This window comes from Aquila chrysaetos, chromosome Z, assembly GCF_900496995.4.
Source record: "Aquila chrysaetos chrysaetos chromosome Z, bAquChr1.4, whole genome shotgun sequence".
Taxonomy (NCBI): domain Eukaryota; kingdom Metazoa; phylum Chordata; class Aves; order Accipitriformes; family Accipitridae; genus Aquila; species Aquila chrysaetos.
This window is the reverse complement of record NC_044030.1, coordinates 2,786,182-2,799,596: the sequence shown is the minus strand read 5'-3', so window position 1 is coordinate 2,799,596 and position 13,415 is coordinate 2,786,182. Positions and strand designations below refer to the sequence as shown.

At 37.3% G+C, this 13,415-nt stretch overlaps 1 long non-coding RNA gene across 1 annotated transcript in view; it reads left to right on the top strand.

Moving 5' to 3' along the window:
- Positions 1–12,892, top strand: part of LOC115337514 — a 28,578-nt gene extending 15,686 nt beyond the window's left edge. The window contains exon 3 of the long non-coding RNA XR_003922172.1: positions 12,721–12,892. This is a non-coding gene — a long non-coding RNA (uncharacterized LOC115337514). The remainder of the gene's footprint in view (positions 1–12,720) is intronic.
- Positions 12,893–13,415: the final 523 nt, after the last annotated feature.

Genomic DNA, 13,415 nt, shown 5'->3' with positions numbered 1-13,415 from the left:
ACAAGGTGAGGGACTTAACCTGTAAATGTGAAATAATCTGTGATTAATGACTCAAAATCAAACATACATATTAATGAGGAATTGTGGTATAAGGAATAGAAAGGGATTTTACACAGACTGTGAAAAATAATAATAAAAAAATCTCTTCAGCACAGAGTCCATGGCTGAGCAGTTGGTTGGTAAAAGAACTTCTAAGAGGTGTCACCAACAGAGAATTGAGGACAGATCAGTAACAGCTATGTATAAAACATCACTTTTTTACCATCTTTCCACCTTACCTTAAAGATGATGCTTTGGGGGACAACTGAAATGATTTCCTGTTTTAAGAATATTGTGACAAGTGTCTGAAAGGTTTGTCATGAGAAACATGTTCTTTTCAGTGAAGATAAAATGCTGAGATGATATTACAGGGGAAAATAAAAAAAAAAAAAAAAAGAAGGAGTTTCATTAGGTGAGAAAAAAATAGTGGCATACAGATTTTTACAGTGGAGGGTGGCAAACAGGACCCAGGACCACATGCCAGGAATTTAGTGGTAAAAGCTGGGAATTCAGGCAGAATTATTTAATAATGCCAGTGTTGTAAGTATATGAAGCAAGTTGCCAAGTTAGATCGTCACAGCAAACATTATAAATAAATGCAAGAGACAGCTAGACATTTTTATGAAAGGGGAGGACACTGAAGGGTACAGTGACAAAGCAGCAAACAGGCTTTTTGAGCCAAGCATTTTCTTCCTGTCCAGCAAATCTTTATGTCCTTTAAAATTCATTTTCATTATGATTCAAAGGCATTATTACCTTCATTTTCCTCAGTCTGTTAAAGCTAGCTGGATTTTTCTTCATTTTCCCAGTTACTGATATAAGGTGTCTCCAAGTGCAATTACGTTACCTTAATACCTCTCTAAGAGCACTGTCACCACTGCTCAGGGCTAAAAATTTAGTTCCCCTTAAAGAAAATATATCTTAGGTTGTGTCCCTGGAAGATGCTTCTGATATACTGTTATACCAAAACCCTTGATACACTGTTGTATTTTGCAAGATGCATATATTTATTTTTTTTTTTTACAAAAGAAACAACATGACATGTTTTCTGTAGGTGCTGCTGATAACTACCTTCCATTGGGAAGGATACTTCTGGGGACACAATTTGCTGATAGAGTCCCTTCAGTTTTATAATGGAAAAAGGAGCAGCTTGGAATAGGATTTTGAAATGCTGATATCAATGTGACTAAGGGAACTTCATAAGTCCTTTAAGACCTCATAACTTTCCATATCAACATGCAATGGTTCCACCTTAAGGGACATATTTTCTCTCTCTTTGAAGACCATCACAGAAATGTGTTTCACAATGCATTCATGATTTAAAACCAGGAAATTTGGGGTTTGAATACCATCACTGCCATCACCACCAGAAGTGCTTCTGATAGGTCAGGTAGTTTCGGGGTTGTTTTTTAATTTAATTTACTACCTTATCTGCTTTGTCCAGCCTGTGCTTGTAAGAAATATACCTAGAAGTGAAGGAAATTCCAACTTTTTAAGGTTTTCCAACATAATGTAAGAGTTTGGAAATAACGAGTTCCTTCTAAGTAATGAGTAGAACTAACTAGATTATATAAAATTGCTTGCTTTTGTGGAAGGCTTTGTCTATTAATTGTCTAATTATGGGAGGCTAAAGAACTCAATAGTCTTCCTCTTCAAGAGTGTATTTGATTGTTTCTTTTACAATAGCATTACACCAATTGATATAATTTTCGAACAATAGACAAGGATATGCTTGGTCATGTTAGTAAAGGCAGACTTCTGAGAGACTTCAGTGGTGATATCATAGGTACACCAATGGCTCTAACAAAATGTAATGACAGTATCTCTTATAAAATAAGTGAGCAAATACAATACAAGCTACTATTCATGTCACATTATCAGCTTTCTGTACTTCTTATTAGGACCTTATGTAAATCATGAGGAAAGATGACAGATTTCACACATTAGTCATGGCAAAATGGTAAATTTCACAATTAGTCATAGACTATTATAAAATTATATAGAAATCTAGTTAAAGTCATTTTTATCATTAAAGAGCTACTTAATATTGTCTTTACTTCATAATGAACTTGAATGCAAGCATAGAATTTCACCTGATAATCAACACTTGAATTTTTAATGTCAATATCAAACACAAAGTACATCTTTTTCGAACACTTCAGTTATAAATTTCTGAAAACATAACTCATTACAATACCCCTATATACAAGTCAGTTTGCAACAGTGCCAGCAGTCCAATTACTGTATTAAAATCTGCATTCTTTCATCTTGTAACAAAATACATAATACCAAGCTTGGACGCTTACTGCAGTTTTGTTTATTCTTGACCTTAAAAAAGCCCTGAATTTTACTCTCACGTATCATACTGGTTTTGAAATGACCCCAAAAATTCATAGTTATTTCATCAGTTCTGTACTGAAACAACAGTTTCCTAGCCTTCAATTTACTTTACTGTTTGTGTCACTAGATCATTTATTGTCCAATCTATAATTTGGAAAGATCAAAAACTATTGACCTTCAGAATCTTTTTTTAGTGCATTGACTGTGCCAATGGAATACACTGACATTTGTAACAGAAGGTCTTCTTCAACCTCCTCCTTTACCTTGGATCATGACAGCCATTTTTTCAGCTCATCTTTCTTGACAGTTTGGATCTGTGCCATCCATTTATGACAACCTTGGTTAGTATCATTATGCATATGTACAAATAATTTTAAGAAACACGACGCAATTTTGGTTGGTTCAAATTTCAGACAGTGAAGACCTACAAGAATCCAAAGAGTATTCAGACTTTTCCATTCCAGCTGCACAGAACTTCATACCTTGACATATAGAGGAGCATAAAGCAAACGTGGGTCACTTGGTTTGGTCTAGTCTGAAAATCTAGGACTACTCATTATCAAGTACTTTTCTTTAGTACATTTCTAAAAACCTACAGCAGCCACACAGTCATGTGCTGTTGCATTTCCAAGGCATTCCTCTTGTTTTTGAAATTATGTTTAGTTTAGTTTAAAAGTACGATATCTAAAAAGCATTACAATAAAGTTCTCAATAAAGACCCTAAAAAGTAGCAGTATCAGATGCCCATCTCAATTTCAGATGAGGTTTATTTTGCAGTATGTACATTTATAACTGTCAAAAAATTAGTAGATCATATGAATAGGTTATGAATGAGCACAAAGATATTTTGAGAGCTATTGATGGGGCAAATACAGTACTGATGGCTCAGATGTCCTCCCATTCAGGGTTTGAATCGCACTTGTAAGAATTTTCACAGAGATCTGAAGACCAAGAAATTTTAGGGATTTAAATTTCTTTTCATTGTATTTGGATAGCAACTAACTTTTATGTATATCGAAAGTTTTAAAAATCCCTTAGACTGAGAAAAAAAGGGTAAAAAACCCCAAAACAAACAGATGAGGTATGAGGTTGGGTTCTGTTTTGCCTTTTGCCTTTTGCTTTTGCAAAAGAATAAAGACCTTTGCACAGAATCTGAGCGATTCATCGCTGCATCGGTAACATTAGTGAAACTGTGGATTGGACTTGCGCAAAGCATTTGACACTATCCCACATGACATCCTTGGCTCTCAATTGGAGGGACATGGATTTGATGGCTGGACCACTTGGTGAATAAGGAATTGGCTGGATGGTCGCACTCAAAGAGTTGTGGTCAACACCTCGATGTCCAAGTGGAGACCAGTGACGAGTGACATTCCTCAGGGGTCGGTATCAGGACCGGTGCTGTTTAACATCTTTGTCAGTGACATGGACAGTGAGACTGAGTGCACCCTCAGCAACTTTTCCCATGACACCAAGCTGTGTGGTGTGTTCAACACACTGGAGGGAAGAGATGCCATCCAGAGGGACTCTGACAGGCTTGAGAGGTGGGCCTGTGCAAACCTCATGAAGTTCAACAAGGCCAAGTGCAAGGTCCTGCACATGGGTCGGGGCAATCCCAAGCACAAATACAGGCTGGGCAATGAGTGGATTGAGAACAGCCCAGTGAAGAAGGACTTGGGAGTATTAGTGGATGAAAAACTGAATATGACCTGGCAATGTGCACTCACAGCCCAGAAAGCCAACCATATCCTGGGCTCCATCAAAAGAAGCGCGACCAGCAGGTTGAGGGACAAGATTCTCCCCCTCTACTCCGCTCTGGTGAGACTCCACCTGCAGTACTGCATTCAGCTCTGGGGTCCCCAACATAAGAAAGACATGGAGCTGCTCAAGAGGGTCCAGAGAAGGGCAACGAAGATGATCAGGGGGCTGGAGCACCTCTCCTATAAAGACAGGCTGAGACAGTTGGGGTTGTTCAGCCTGCAGAAGAGAAGGCTCTGGGGAGACCTTATTGCAGCCTGCCAGTACTTAAAGCGGAAAGATGGGGAGGGACACTTTAACATGGAGTGTGGTGATATGACAAGGGATAATGGTTTTAAACTGAAAGAGGGTAAATTTAATTAGATATTAGGAAAAAATTTTTTACTGTGAGGGTGGTGAGGCACTGGAACAGGTTGCCCAGAGAAGTTGTGGATGCCCCATCCCTGGAAGTGTTCAGGGCCAGGTTGGATGGGGCTTTGAGCAACCTGGTCTAGTGGAAGGTGTCCCTGCCCATAGCAGGGGGGTTGGAACTAGATGGTCTTTAGAGGTCCCTTCCAACCGAAACCTTTCTATGATTCTATGATTTTATATTGTAATCCTTTTAAATCACATGATATATGTTATACAGACCATACTTGAGAGCGTTAGATGAGACCTGTTAGTAATTTCTTGAAACTGGATCAGATGAATTGGAACATTTTTGCTTGAATCAATTTGTGAACCCATTGCTAATACTGTGCAAGTCATGAGATAAGGGTAAGAACGGTCACTGTGCTTTGATTTAAAATGAGACTTGCAAACTGAGACTGGGAGCTACAGAATATGTACTTGCTCAGGACTGCCGTGCTTCTGTCTGAAATTACAGAAATATGTGGATGCGCACATGTGTCTTATAAAGTGCTGGCAGTTCAATACTTTCAGGAAACATTGGATAAATTTGTAAAGACAAGGCTTTCACTACAATGTACCATGCTTATACAAATCACCTGTGCAGTGCTTGTGCAGCAAAATTCAGTGTTCGCTGGCAAAAGGACACTTGCTGTGCCAGTGCTGAGCAGTTAACCTGAGCACATACTATCAAAACATCTGGTGCTTCCATGTGTCTGGCAGTCAGCTACTGCAAGTAAGACATCATGCATCTGGAAATTCAGGCAGGTTTCAGCTTCTCCCATCAGAAAATCTTACACTGAAAAAAGGTTATCCCTGAGGAAGCCCTGGAGTCAGTTACAACTAAGCAATTAAAAGAAAATCTGAGCTGACTCAGTTTGTGAGACTTTCTGATTTAGGAATCTAAATTGTGACATAAAATATCCTTCGTTCACCAGTTAATGTATTCAGTAATAGAATTTTCAGTCATTACAGCATATTCTCCGAATAGACTGAAGGATCTCCACATAGGTCTTCAAACTGCTGTTTGCTAGTGTTATTGTCCAAGAAAAAAAAAAAAAAAAAAAGAATCTTAAATTATAACTAGTAACCCATACAAATACAGTGAAGAAATTCTTTACAGAAGTTGATTTTCTTGTTGTTTTTCTTTGCATTAGCCTTAGGTTAGAGGAAGGGGAACAGGTCTGTCAGCTTCTGGTTTGGTTCAAAACTAATAAATCTCTTTGGTCTTTTATTTCTCTTGCATCACTGACCAGACCTAACCATTCTCTTGCCTCTACTTTCCACGAGATTTTTGGTTTTTCTTTAATACTTCTCAAAGTATGGATTGGCAATCATTGCTGAAAAGGAGGCAAAACTAGTTGCCTGTGTTTGAGGGCAGGGCTCCGTACTTGCAGATACAGTAAACGTTAAGTAGTAGTCAATGCTATATTATATACACTTTTATAAACTCAGATTAAGTGCTAAATGCAAGTTCGTGCTTCATTAGGGGTGGAAGCAATAGCCCACTAACTCTGTCCACCTTTCTTCCATTGCTTATGTAAACAAAGAAGAAAATAATTTGCGTTATTACTCTTTTTAATGTTTACCGAGTGACTTTCCTATTTTTATCCAGTACCTTACTATTTTCTCACTTGTAGTCTAATGTATGTGGCAATAATAACTTCTAGTTTAGAGTGAGTTAGAATGATGTTAGAATGATACCAAGGGTTAAAATTATTTTGAAATTTGTCTAAGAAACCGAACAAAGTAATATTTTCTACAGTGTTGAGAAAAAAGATGATAATTAATTGAATGTAAATGTATGTAACCTAATGTGAAGCATTGTAATTCCAGGAGACCACTTTTCCCATAGACTAGAATTTAATTTGGTACATGGTGTATTTCCAGTGCAGTGGCATTCTCTGATCAGTTGCAGATGATAAATTTGCAAATTGAAAAAAAAAAAGACATCTTTGCATTTTGAGAATCAAATTATCACAAGTATGTCTGATGGCAGTAGTTGGAAAGTTACACTAGAGTAGTCTTTGCACTTATAAATGTTTTTCTTTTATAATCAAGGGTAATTATCATGCAGTATTTTTATATATATATATATATGTTATCTCTAGTAGACCCTTCTGAGATTCTGCTTTTTTCATATGACTTAAAAACACCTATCAGCATAAAACATGCATTCTGTTCTGCTGCTTGTTCAAGACCTTCTTACCTACTAAGATTTTACATGAGAAAATACCTAGGTTTTTAATTTGGGAAATAAATTTCACTTTTAGTGTATCTGTTCCATTTCCCATCCAAACATTTTTGCCTTTCCCTGGATACTATATACATCTACTTTCCCTTGCTATTTACCAGTTCTTCATTAGTAAACATTTTGGGGGGCAGGGCAGGAGAGAAAAAGAAATAATTTATGAAACAAAATTAAATCTATTTCACAGACTGTTTTCCCCAGGTTGTGCCCTGGAGTAAGTTGATGAGACAAGCCTTCTGGTTTGAGTTCCAGAAACTGAGTATGTTCAATTTGTTTGGGTCATAAGTTGTCTGAGGCAGGAGTCATTTTTTTCTTTTGTTTGCACCTTACACAGGCTTTGTGGCTGAGATTAGGGATCTGCATCCCAGTTAATAACCACCTTAAATAACCTTTTACATTCTAATAAAGGGAAAACCTCAGCTTTATTTAGTCATTTAAAACGTTATGAAATTTATATAGGTGTGTGCATGTGCATACACAATTAAAACATCAAATAAACAAGCAATTTGTAATCTTCCTTTTAAAAGCTTCCAACATTTCTCCTTTACTTTTACATTGGAGAACTAGCTGTTTTATTTGGAGGAATCAAGCCTAGGATGCAGCAAAAAGGCAATGGAAGAACAAGACAATGCCTCAACAGAATTAAAAGGGAAGGGAAAAAAAAAGAGCAAAAGATAACTTTTTAATATCAATGCTGGAATAGGCCTTACTACCTTAGGGTATAAATTACTGTTTTAAGAGATGGTCTTTGCACAGGAGCTGCAGTAACAACAATAATTGTTATTGGCAATTTCTTCACAATCAAAAGTTTCTACCTCAGCTTAATCACAGCAGGGTTACCCTTAGGAGCTAAATTCAACTGAAAGGAAGAGGAAGCACCCCAGAAAATCTACGTTAAAAAGAGAAGAGGGAGAACCACTACTTTGCCCTAACTCAGACAAATCATCGTGTCCCTCAGTAGCAGATTTGTCATTTCTTCAAAGTAACGGAGTTCCTTACAAAATAAAAATAAACAAAGCAAAAGAAGCAATCAATCAAAAATATCATTAGCTGATGGAACTTGACCCTAACACAAACCAGTCTGCTCCTCACCTGCCCCTGAAGGTCGGGGTTGAGGTGGGGGCCAGTGTTCATTGCTGCTGTCTAGCCTCTACCTGGTCTGTGGATAAATATATTCTCCAGAGCTGTCAATCGGGAATTTCTCATGCACTCTGAATTCACGCAAAAATACCCAGCACTTCTGGAGCATACACGAGAAAAGATGGTTTGCCTACCTGCGCTATTTTCAAACGTATCTCCTAAGATGATAAACTCATCAGATATAATGGATTATTAAAACTGAGTCATTCAGTTGTTCTGTTTTCTCTGCAGATTAATACACGTGTCTGTTTTTATAGTGATTTTTTTTTTCTTTTTCTCTGTTTTACGCTAAAATGGTGGCAGTGTTCATCATTTAATGCCCAAACAGGGTGAAAAACTGGCCTGGTATTCACCAGCTTGGGCTTTCCAAATGCAAGAGTTGCAATGTGCTGTAATAGCCCATTGATCCAACCTCCCTTGTTTTTTACTTCCTGTTTGCACACTAATGGAAAGGGAAATATTCCAGTGGGTGTTTGAACAGCTTGAGCTTTGTTGACCTGGGAACTATTTTTCAGTGATCTAAGCATTAGCTTGGGATTTAAACATTTCTGTAGTTTCAGATTCAACATCCCTTGTAGACCTCCAGGGCTTTGTTTTCATCAGTTATACTTGTTAGATACTCGGCTGTTGAAGGGGCTTTTGGATATTTTTTCCAGGATGCTGGTGGTAAAAGTAAAAAGGGGAAGAAGGAATTCATGTTGTTGAGTTGTACTTTACAGTGGCATGTGGCAGCCCATGCTTAAATATTCTCCCTACAATGCCTGATAATGTTTCTAATGCAAACATTATGCCAAATAGTGAGAACTTAATTTTTTTTAAATTTGTATTTGTTTGGGGTTTTTTTTTCCCATAGTATGTAGTTTGGTAGTAGAAGGTATTCCAGTTTTGTCATCAATTTACACAAAGTATCGTTTGGGAAGAACAAAATTAGTGGCAAGGGGAACAAATACTGCTAAACTGTTGTTTATCATATGGTGGCATGGGTAGTAAATTACCATGAATTCAGAGTTTCCACATACAGGATAATTCAAATCAGCTGCTCCTTGCCAAATACCTGCCAAGACCAAGAACTCAAACAAAGCCCTTATCAATAGATATCAGTTAGTCACTGGGAAACTGGAAAATTATTAAGCTGCATGCTATCTAAAATGTTAAATCAAACTAGCTTTGAGTCCTCTTGGGAGTTCAAAAAGTCTGTTGACATTTTTTTTTTTCCTTTCTTTCCTTTTTGTCTGAAGTGTGAGCCTCTTGTTCAGACAAGACTACCTTGTTTTCCTTTCCCCTCCGTTGGTTCCCACAGGGTTGATTCATCTGAGACCAGGAGGTGCTAAAACCAGAACCAGGACTAGAATCTTCTGTTTTCCAACTCAGTTTTTTTCTTCTCATGTCTCCCTCATTGTGATTTGTATGCAATAAGCTTTAAGGAGTTGGCTATTCTTAAAGGATTGGCTACTTTTCCTGTAAACACAAATGGAAAAAGACCAGCCAGCTTGTCTGCTTCTGCCTGACAGAAATCTGATGTCACCAATAAACAACAAAAGCAGAAAATTACTCTTTGGGATCAGACGCAGCAGCAAAGCTATGAGATGGAAAACTCTTCAGGGAGATGAATAGCATATTTGCAATTTTCATAGCCTTCTGTGGCAAATCTGGTGAAGGACCTTGTCACTCCCTTGCTGTTCATTCTCATCCCTCTGCCACGTGGGCTGACATGGAAGACCTCATATTATAAATCACATTGTTGAAATAAGCCGGGTAAAACAAAATAGGTATTTTTGGAGGGTTAATCCAGGGCCATTTCATTGACATGATTTACCAAGTGGCCCCATGCAGCTGCATCAGCATGATCCAGGGGCTGAGGGGTGGAAAGGAATGAAAGCTTGGTCTGCAAGTCTCCAGATTTGTGTTTGCTGCTAAAGATCCCATGTTTTCTAGCCAACTGTTTCCTTTCAAAAGGAAAGCAACTCTGGCATGGTCATGGCAGGCTCAGTTAATCCAACTGCACACACAAGGGATGAGGGGAGGAAGAGGAGCTCAAGGAAAACAGGAGCTTGTGGAAGGATGAAAGTGAGGGTTGGGAAATCTGAGTTTTGGTCACAATTCTGTTGTTGTTTTCATACATGAACTTCAGAAAATCAAGAAATCAGTTGTAATTAAGCTTACTTTCTGTAAAATGGTACAGCAGGGGGAAAAAACAAGGCAGATAGATACTTTCTTTGTTCAACATGGCTAGTTAAAGGGAAGTAGAGCTGATACTGCTTCATGCTGACTGTGAGTGGGTGGTACTCATAAAAAAAAAGAAGTAATAATGAGGAAAGATTAGAAATGGGTCAAAGTTGTCACTGATGATTTTTTATAACAAAACTCAAGTGCTTGACACACTAACAGCAGATCAGCATGCCCTGTATGTTCCCACTACTTAACTTTTGTATATCAAGAGTTCTTGTCTCAGAAATTTAGTTGTAAGTGGCTTTTGCATCTCTGAATGGGGAGAGAGCGCAGTTCTTCCTTTATTTTTTCTGGGTTCTGATAAAGCTTGAGAGTGGTTGGAGGAGAGGGTAGCTCCCATTGATGACATACAAATGTAGTCTGTTTTTGAACTCTTTCGAACATTGTTGATTTAATAGCCAGACCTACACACTCTGTCTTTGATGTATTTTTTAATCAATGTAATGTTGATAATGAAGTATCGATTCCATGTTTGTATGTCTCTTAAGACTAAAAGCAAGAAACATAATGAAAAAAAAAAATCACATGTGCTATAAAAATGCAGAGTGGGTGAACAAAGAAAAATAGGTTAAGCTTGTGGCAAAAAGGATCAGACAGAAAGGAGAGATGAATATTCTAATGAAAATGTAGATACCATACATATGCATGCCACCCAGTTGTGCCAGTTTAAATTTGGTGAGTGTGTTGTTTCTTCTAGTCTTTATAGATATTATAGACTTCCTTTAAACTAGAAAAAAACCATGGTTTTAATTAAATCTCTCTCAAATAACAAATAACCAAAACAATAGTTTTAATTAGGAGAAAAAAGACCACAAACAGGCAAGGCCAAAAAATAGTGGCGAGGTTCTAAAAAACACAATCTCTGTTACTTGGAAGAAGAGGAATAAACTCTATGTACTAGTTTATTGTATGAAACAAATTTCTGAATTATTGGCTCATCCATTTTCTGTGTCAATTGACTATCAGAAGAAAGCCAAAATCTCTTGAGTGAATGCAGAGGTAACCAGAATTAGATCATCGGTTTCTTTGTTAAAGCCCAGACACCACAGGGGCATACAAAGAGAAAACTTTTTCTCAATCCAGCGATGCAATGGCTCACAATGTCCTGCTGCTGCATAGATGCTGCTTCATATATCTGATGGACCATTTTGCACAGAGTGCGACTTGTGAAGGCAAGCTGACCCTAACATATCACACAATTTTTTTGTTTCATCATCTGTGTTATAATGATTTTTTCATTATCTTATTAACAAGTGGAAAATCAGGGTACTGAGACTGTGGACATCATTATATATACTAATCTACACTCTCATACCTTAAAATTTCCCACGTTTTTAAGTTTTGTGTCCCTGATTTCATGTCTTGGATCACATTACACATTTAATCTCTAGCGTCAGGACAGGTATTCCTCTACTCCTTCTGGGACTGCTTTCCTTTTTGTCGATATTTAATGGAGCAGAAGTTTACTTTATGTAGATTACTGAGTTCTTCCGCTGCAGGAATGTACTTTGCCCTACTGCCTGAATACCAAAAACCCATGTGAATGTTCTATGGTTTCTTAGCTGCTTGGTATTGTCAGCATTTGTAAAACCTGGGACTTTAAAGTCCTCTTTCTTGGATTCATGTTATTAGAGGAGCAGTACAGCTTTCATGTTAAAAAAAAAAAAAAAAAAAAAAAAAGAAGTGTCCCTAAGCCAGTCTTGTGGTTTTAAAGTGTTGGGAATGCAGTATGTCCTCCATAGGTGTTCAGCATTATGCACCTTTTGGTGTTTTGGTTTTTTTAATTCTATTTCTGAAATGAGAGTGCAATGAGTATTCTGGAGTACTCTGAAGTGTTTTAACGAAGTGCAGAGTGTCACTGTCACATAATATCCTCTAAAATTATTCAGGCTCTGATTATTTTTTAGAAATCCATAGCTTTAAAATCTTCTAAAAAACAATTAATTACACATGATAGCTAGCGATTTACCTTGACATATTTGAATCATGCCTAATTATGCAAGTAAAATCATGAGGACAGATCTTTACATCTAAACACAGTACCATTGATCTCAGTAGAGTACTATTACACAAAAGATTATTATTAATTTTTTTATCTCTTGACTTCTGGGATACCAGATTTTTTCTGAGTTCTCCCCACTTCTGTTTTATTTGAGTTTGAGCCTAAGAACTCTTACTTATACCAGTGCTGATGTAAATAATTATTATCTCTTGCAAACCAGACTTAATGCATTTAAAGCAGAATCAGATAAGATTAAATCTGCGCTGAATCTTCATGAACCTCAGATCTCTGAGTATGTCAAATTTGATCACACAACTCATTATCAGTAGAATAATATCTCATCAGTAGATTTATTTTTTGTTGGCTTTCTGAGTTGTGTAAGTTTCCAAGAGTTCACATATTTTGAGGTTAACTTGTGGTCACACTGTTTCTTTTTAGGCAAATAAGATGTAGTATAATCCAATCTGTTTGAAGAAAGTGAGATTGCTGCTCCTTTATTTTTTTGCTTTTTTTTTTTTTTTTTTTATCAACACAATTGTTTCTGCTCATTGGTGTCTCCCTCCCACTCTTTTAGCAGCTGCTTTACTGTGACAACTTACCTCCAGCAAAGTGGGAAGATGAGCAGCTGCTTGCAGAACCAAAGCCAATCTTCTGCCTGGGATCAGTTGGCAAGGATTTCTGTGAAAGAAGCGAGGATGCAGTAAATGATATGTGCTGAATTAATTGTACCTACTACCAGCCTGTCTCCAAAACTTGCTGGGAAATGTATCCATCCATTTGTGCAACAGCAACAACAACAACAACAAAAATGACTCCCTAATCATCTTTGAAGGTTAAAGAGATTTAACAAATCAGATCAGTCTATTCATGGGAACTATAGCAGGGCTGATGAGTTTTTTAAAAAATTCAAATTGCGTTTATTTCTTTTCAAATTGCTCTCAATCAGGTTTTTCAGTAAGGATGTGTGTATGTGTGCGATTTCTTGGTGTGAGGGAAGGGCTTTATTTATTTATTTACTGTTATCATGGTGTTTTGGAGGTTGAGTCATCTGGTGATTCACTCTGTTCAGCTGCATAAATAATATTGCAAATACTGACAGAGGACTAATCTGACATCCTGTAATGTTTGTTCCTTTAGACTTCCAGGTACAGTAAGGTTGTTGCAAATACCTTACTTTCTACTGCACAAATGGTTTGTGTTGCTTCCACTCAGGAGGTAGGAATGAAAAGATCCCCTTCCCTGATGCTCTTGTGTTTGGTCTGAACTTAA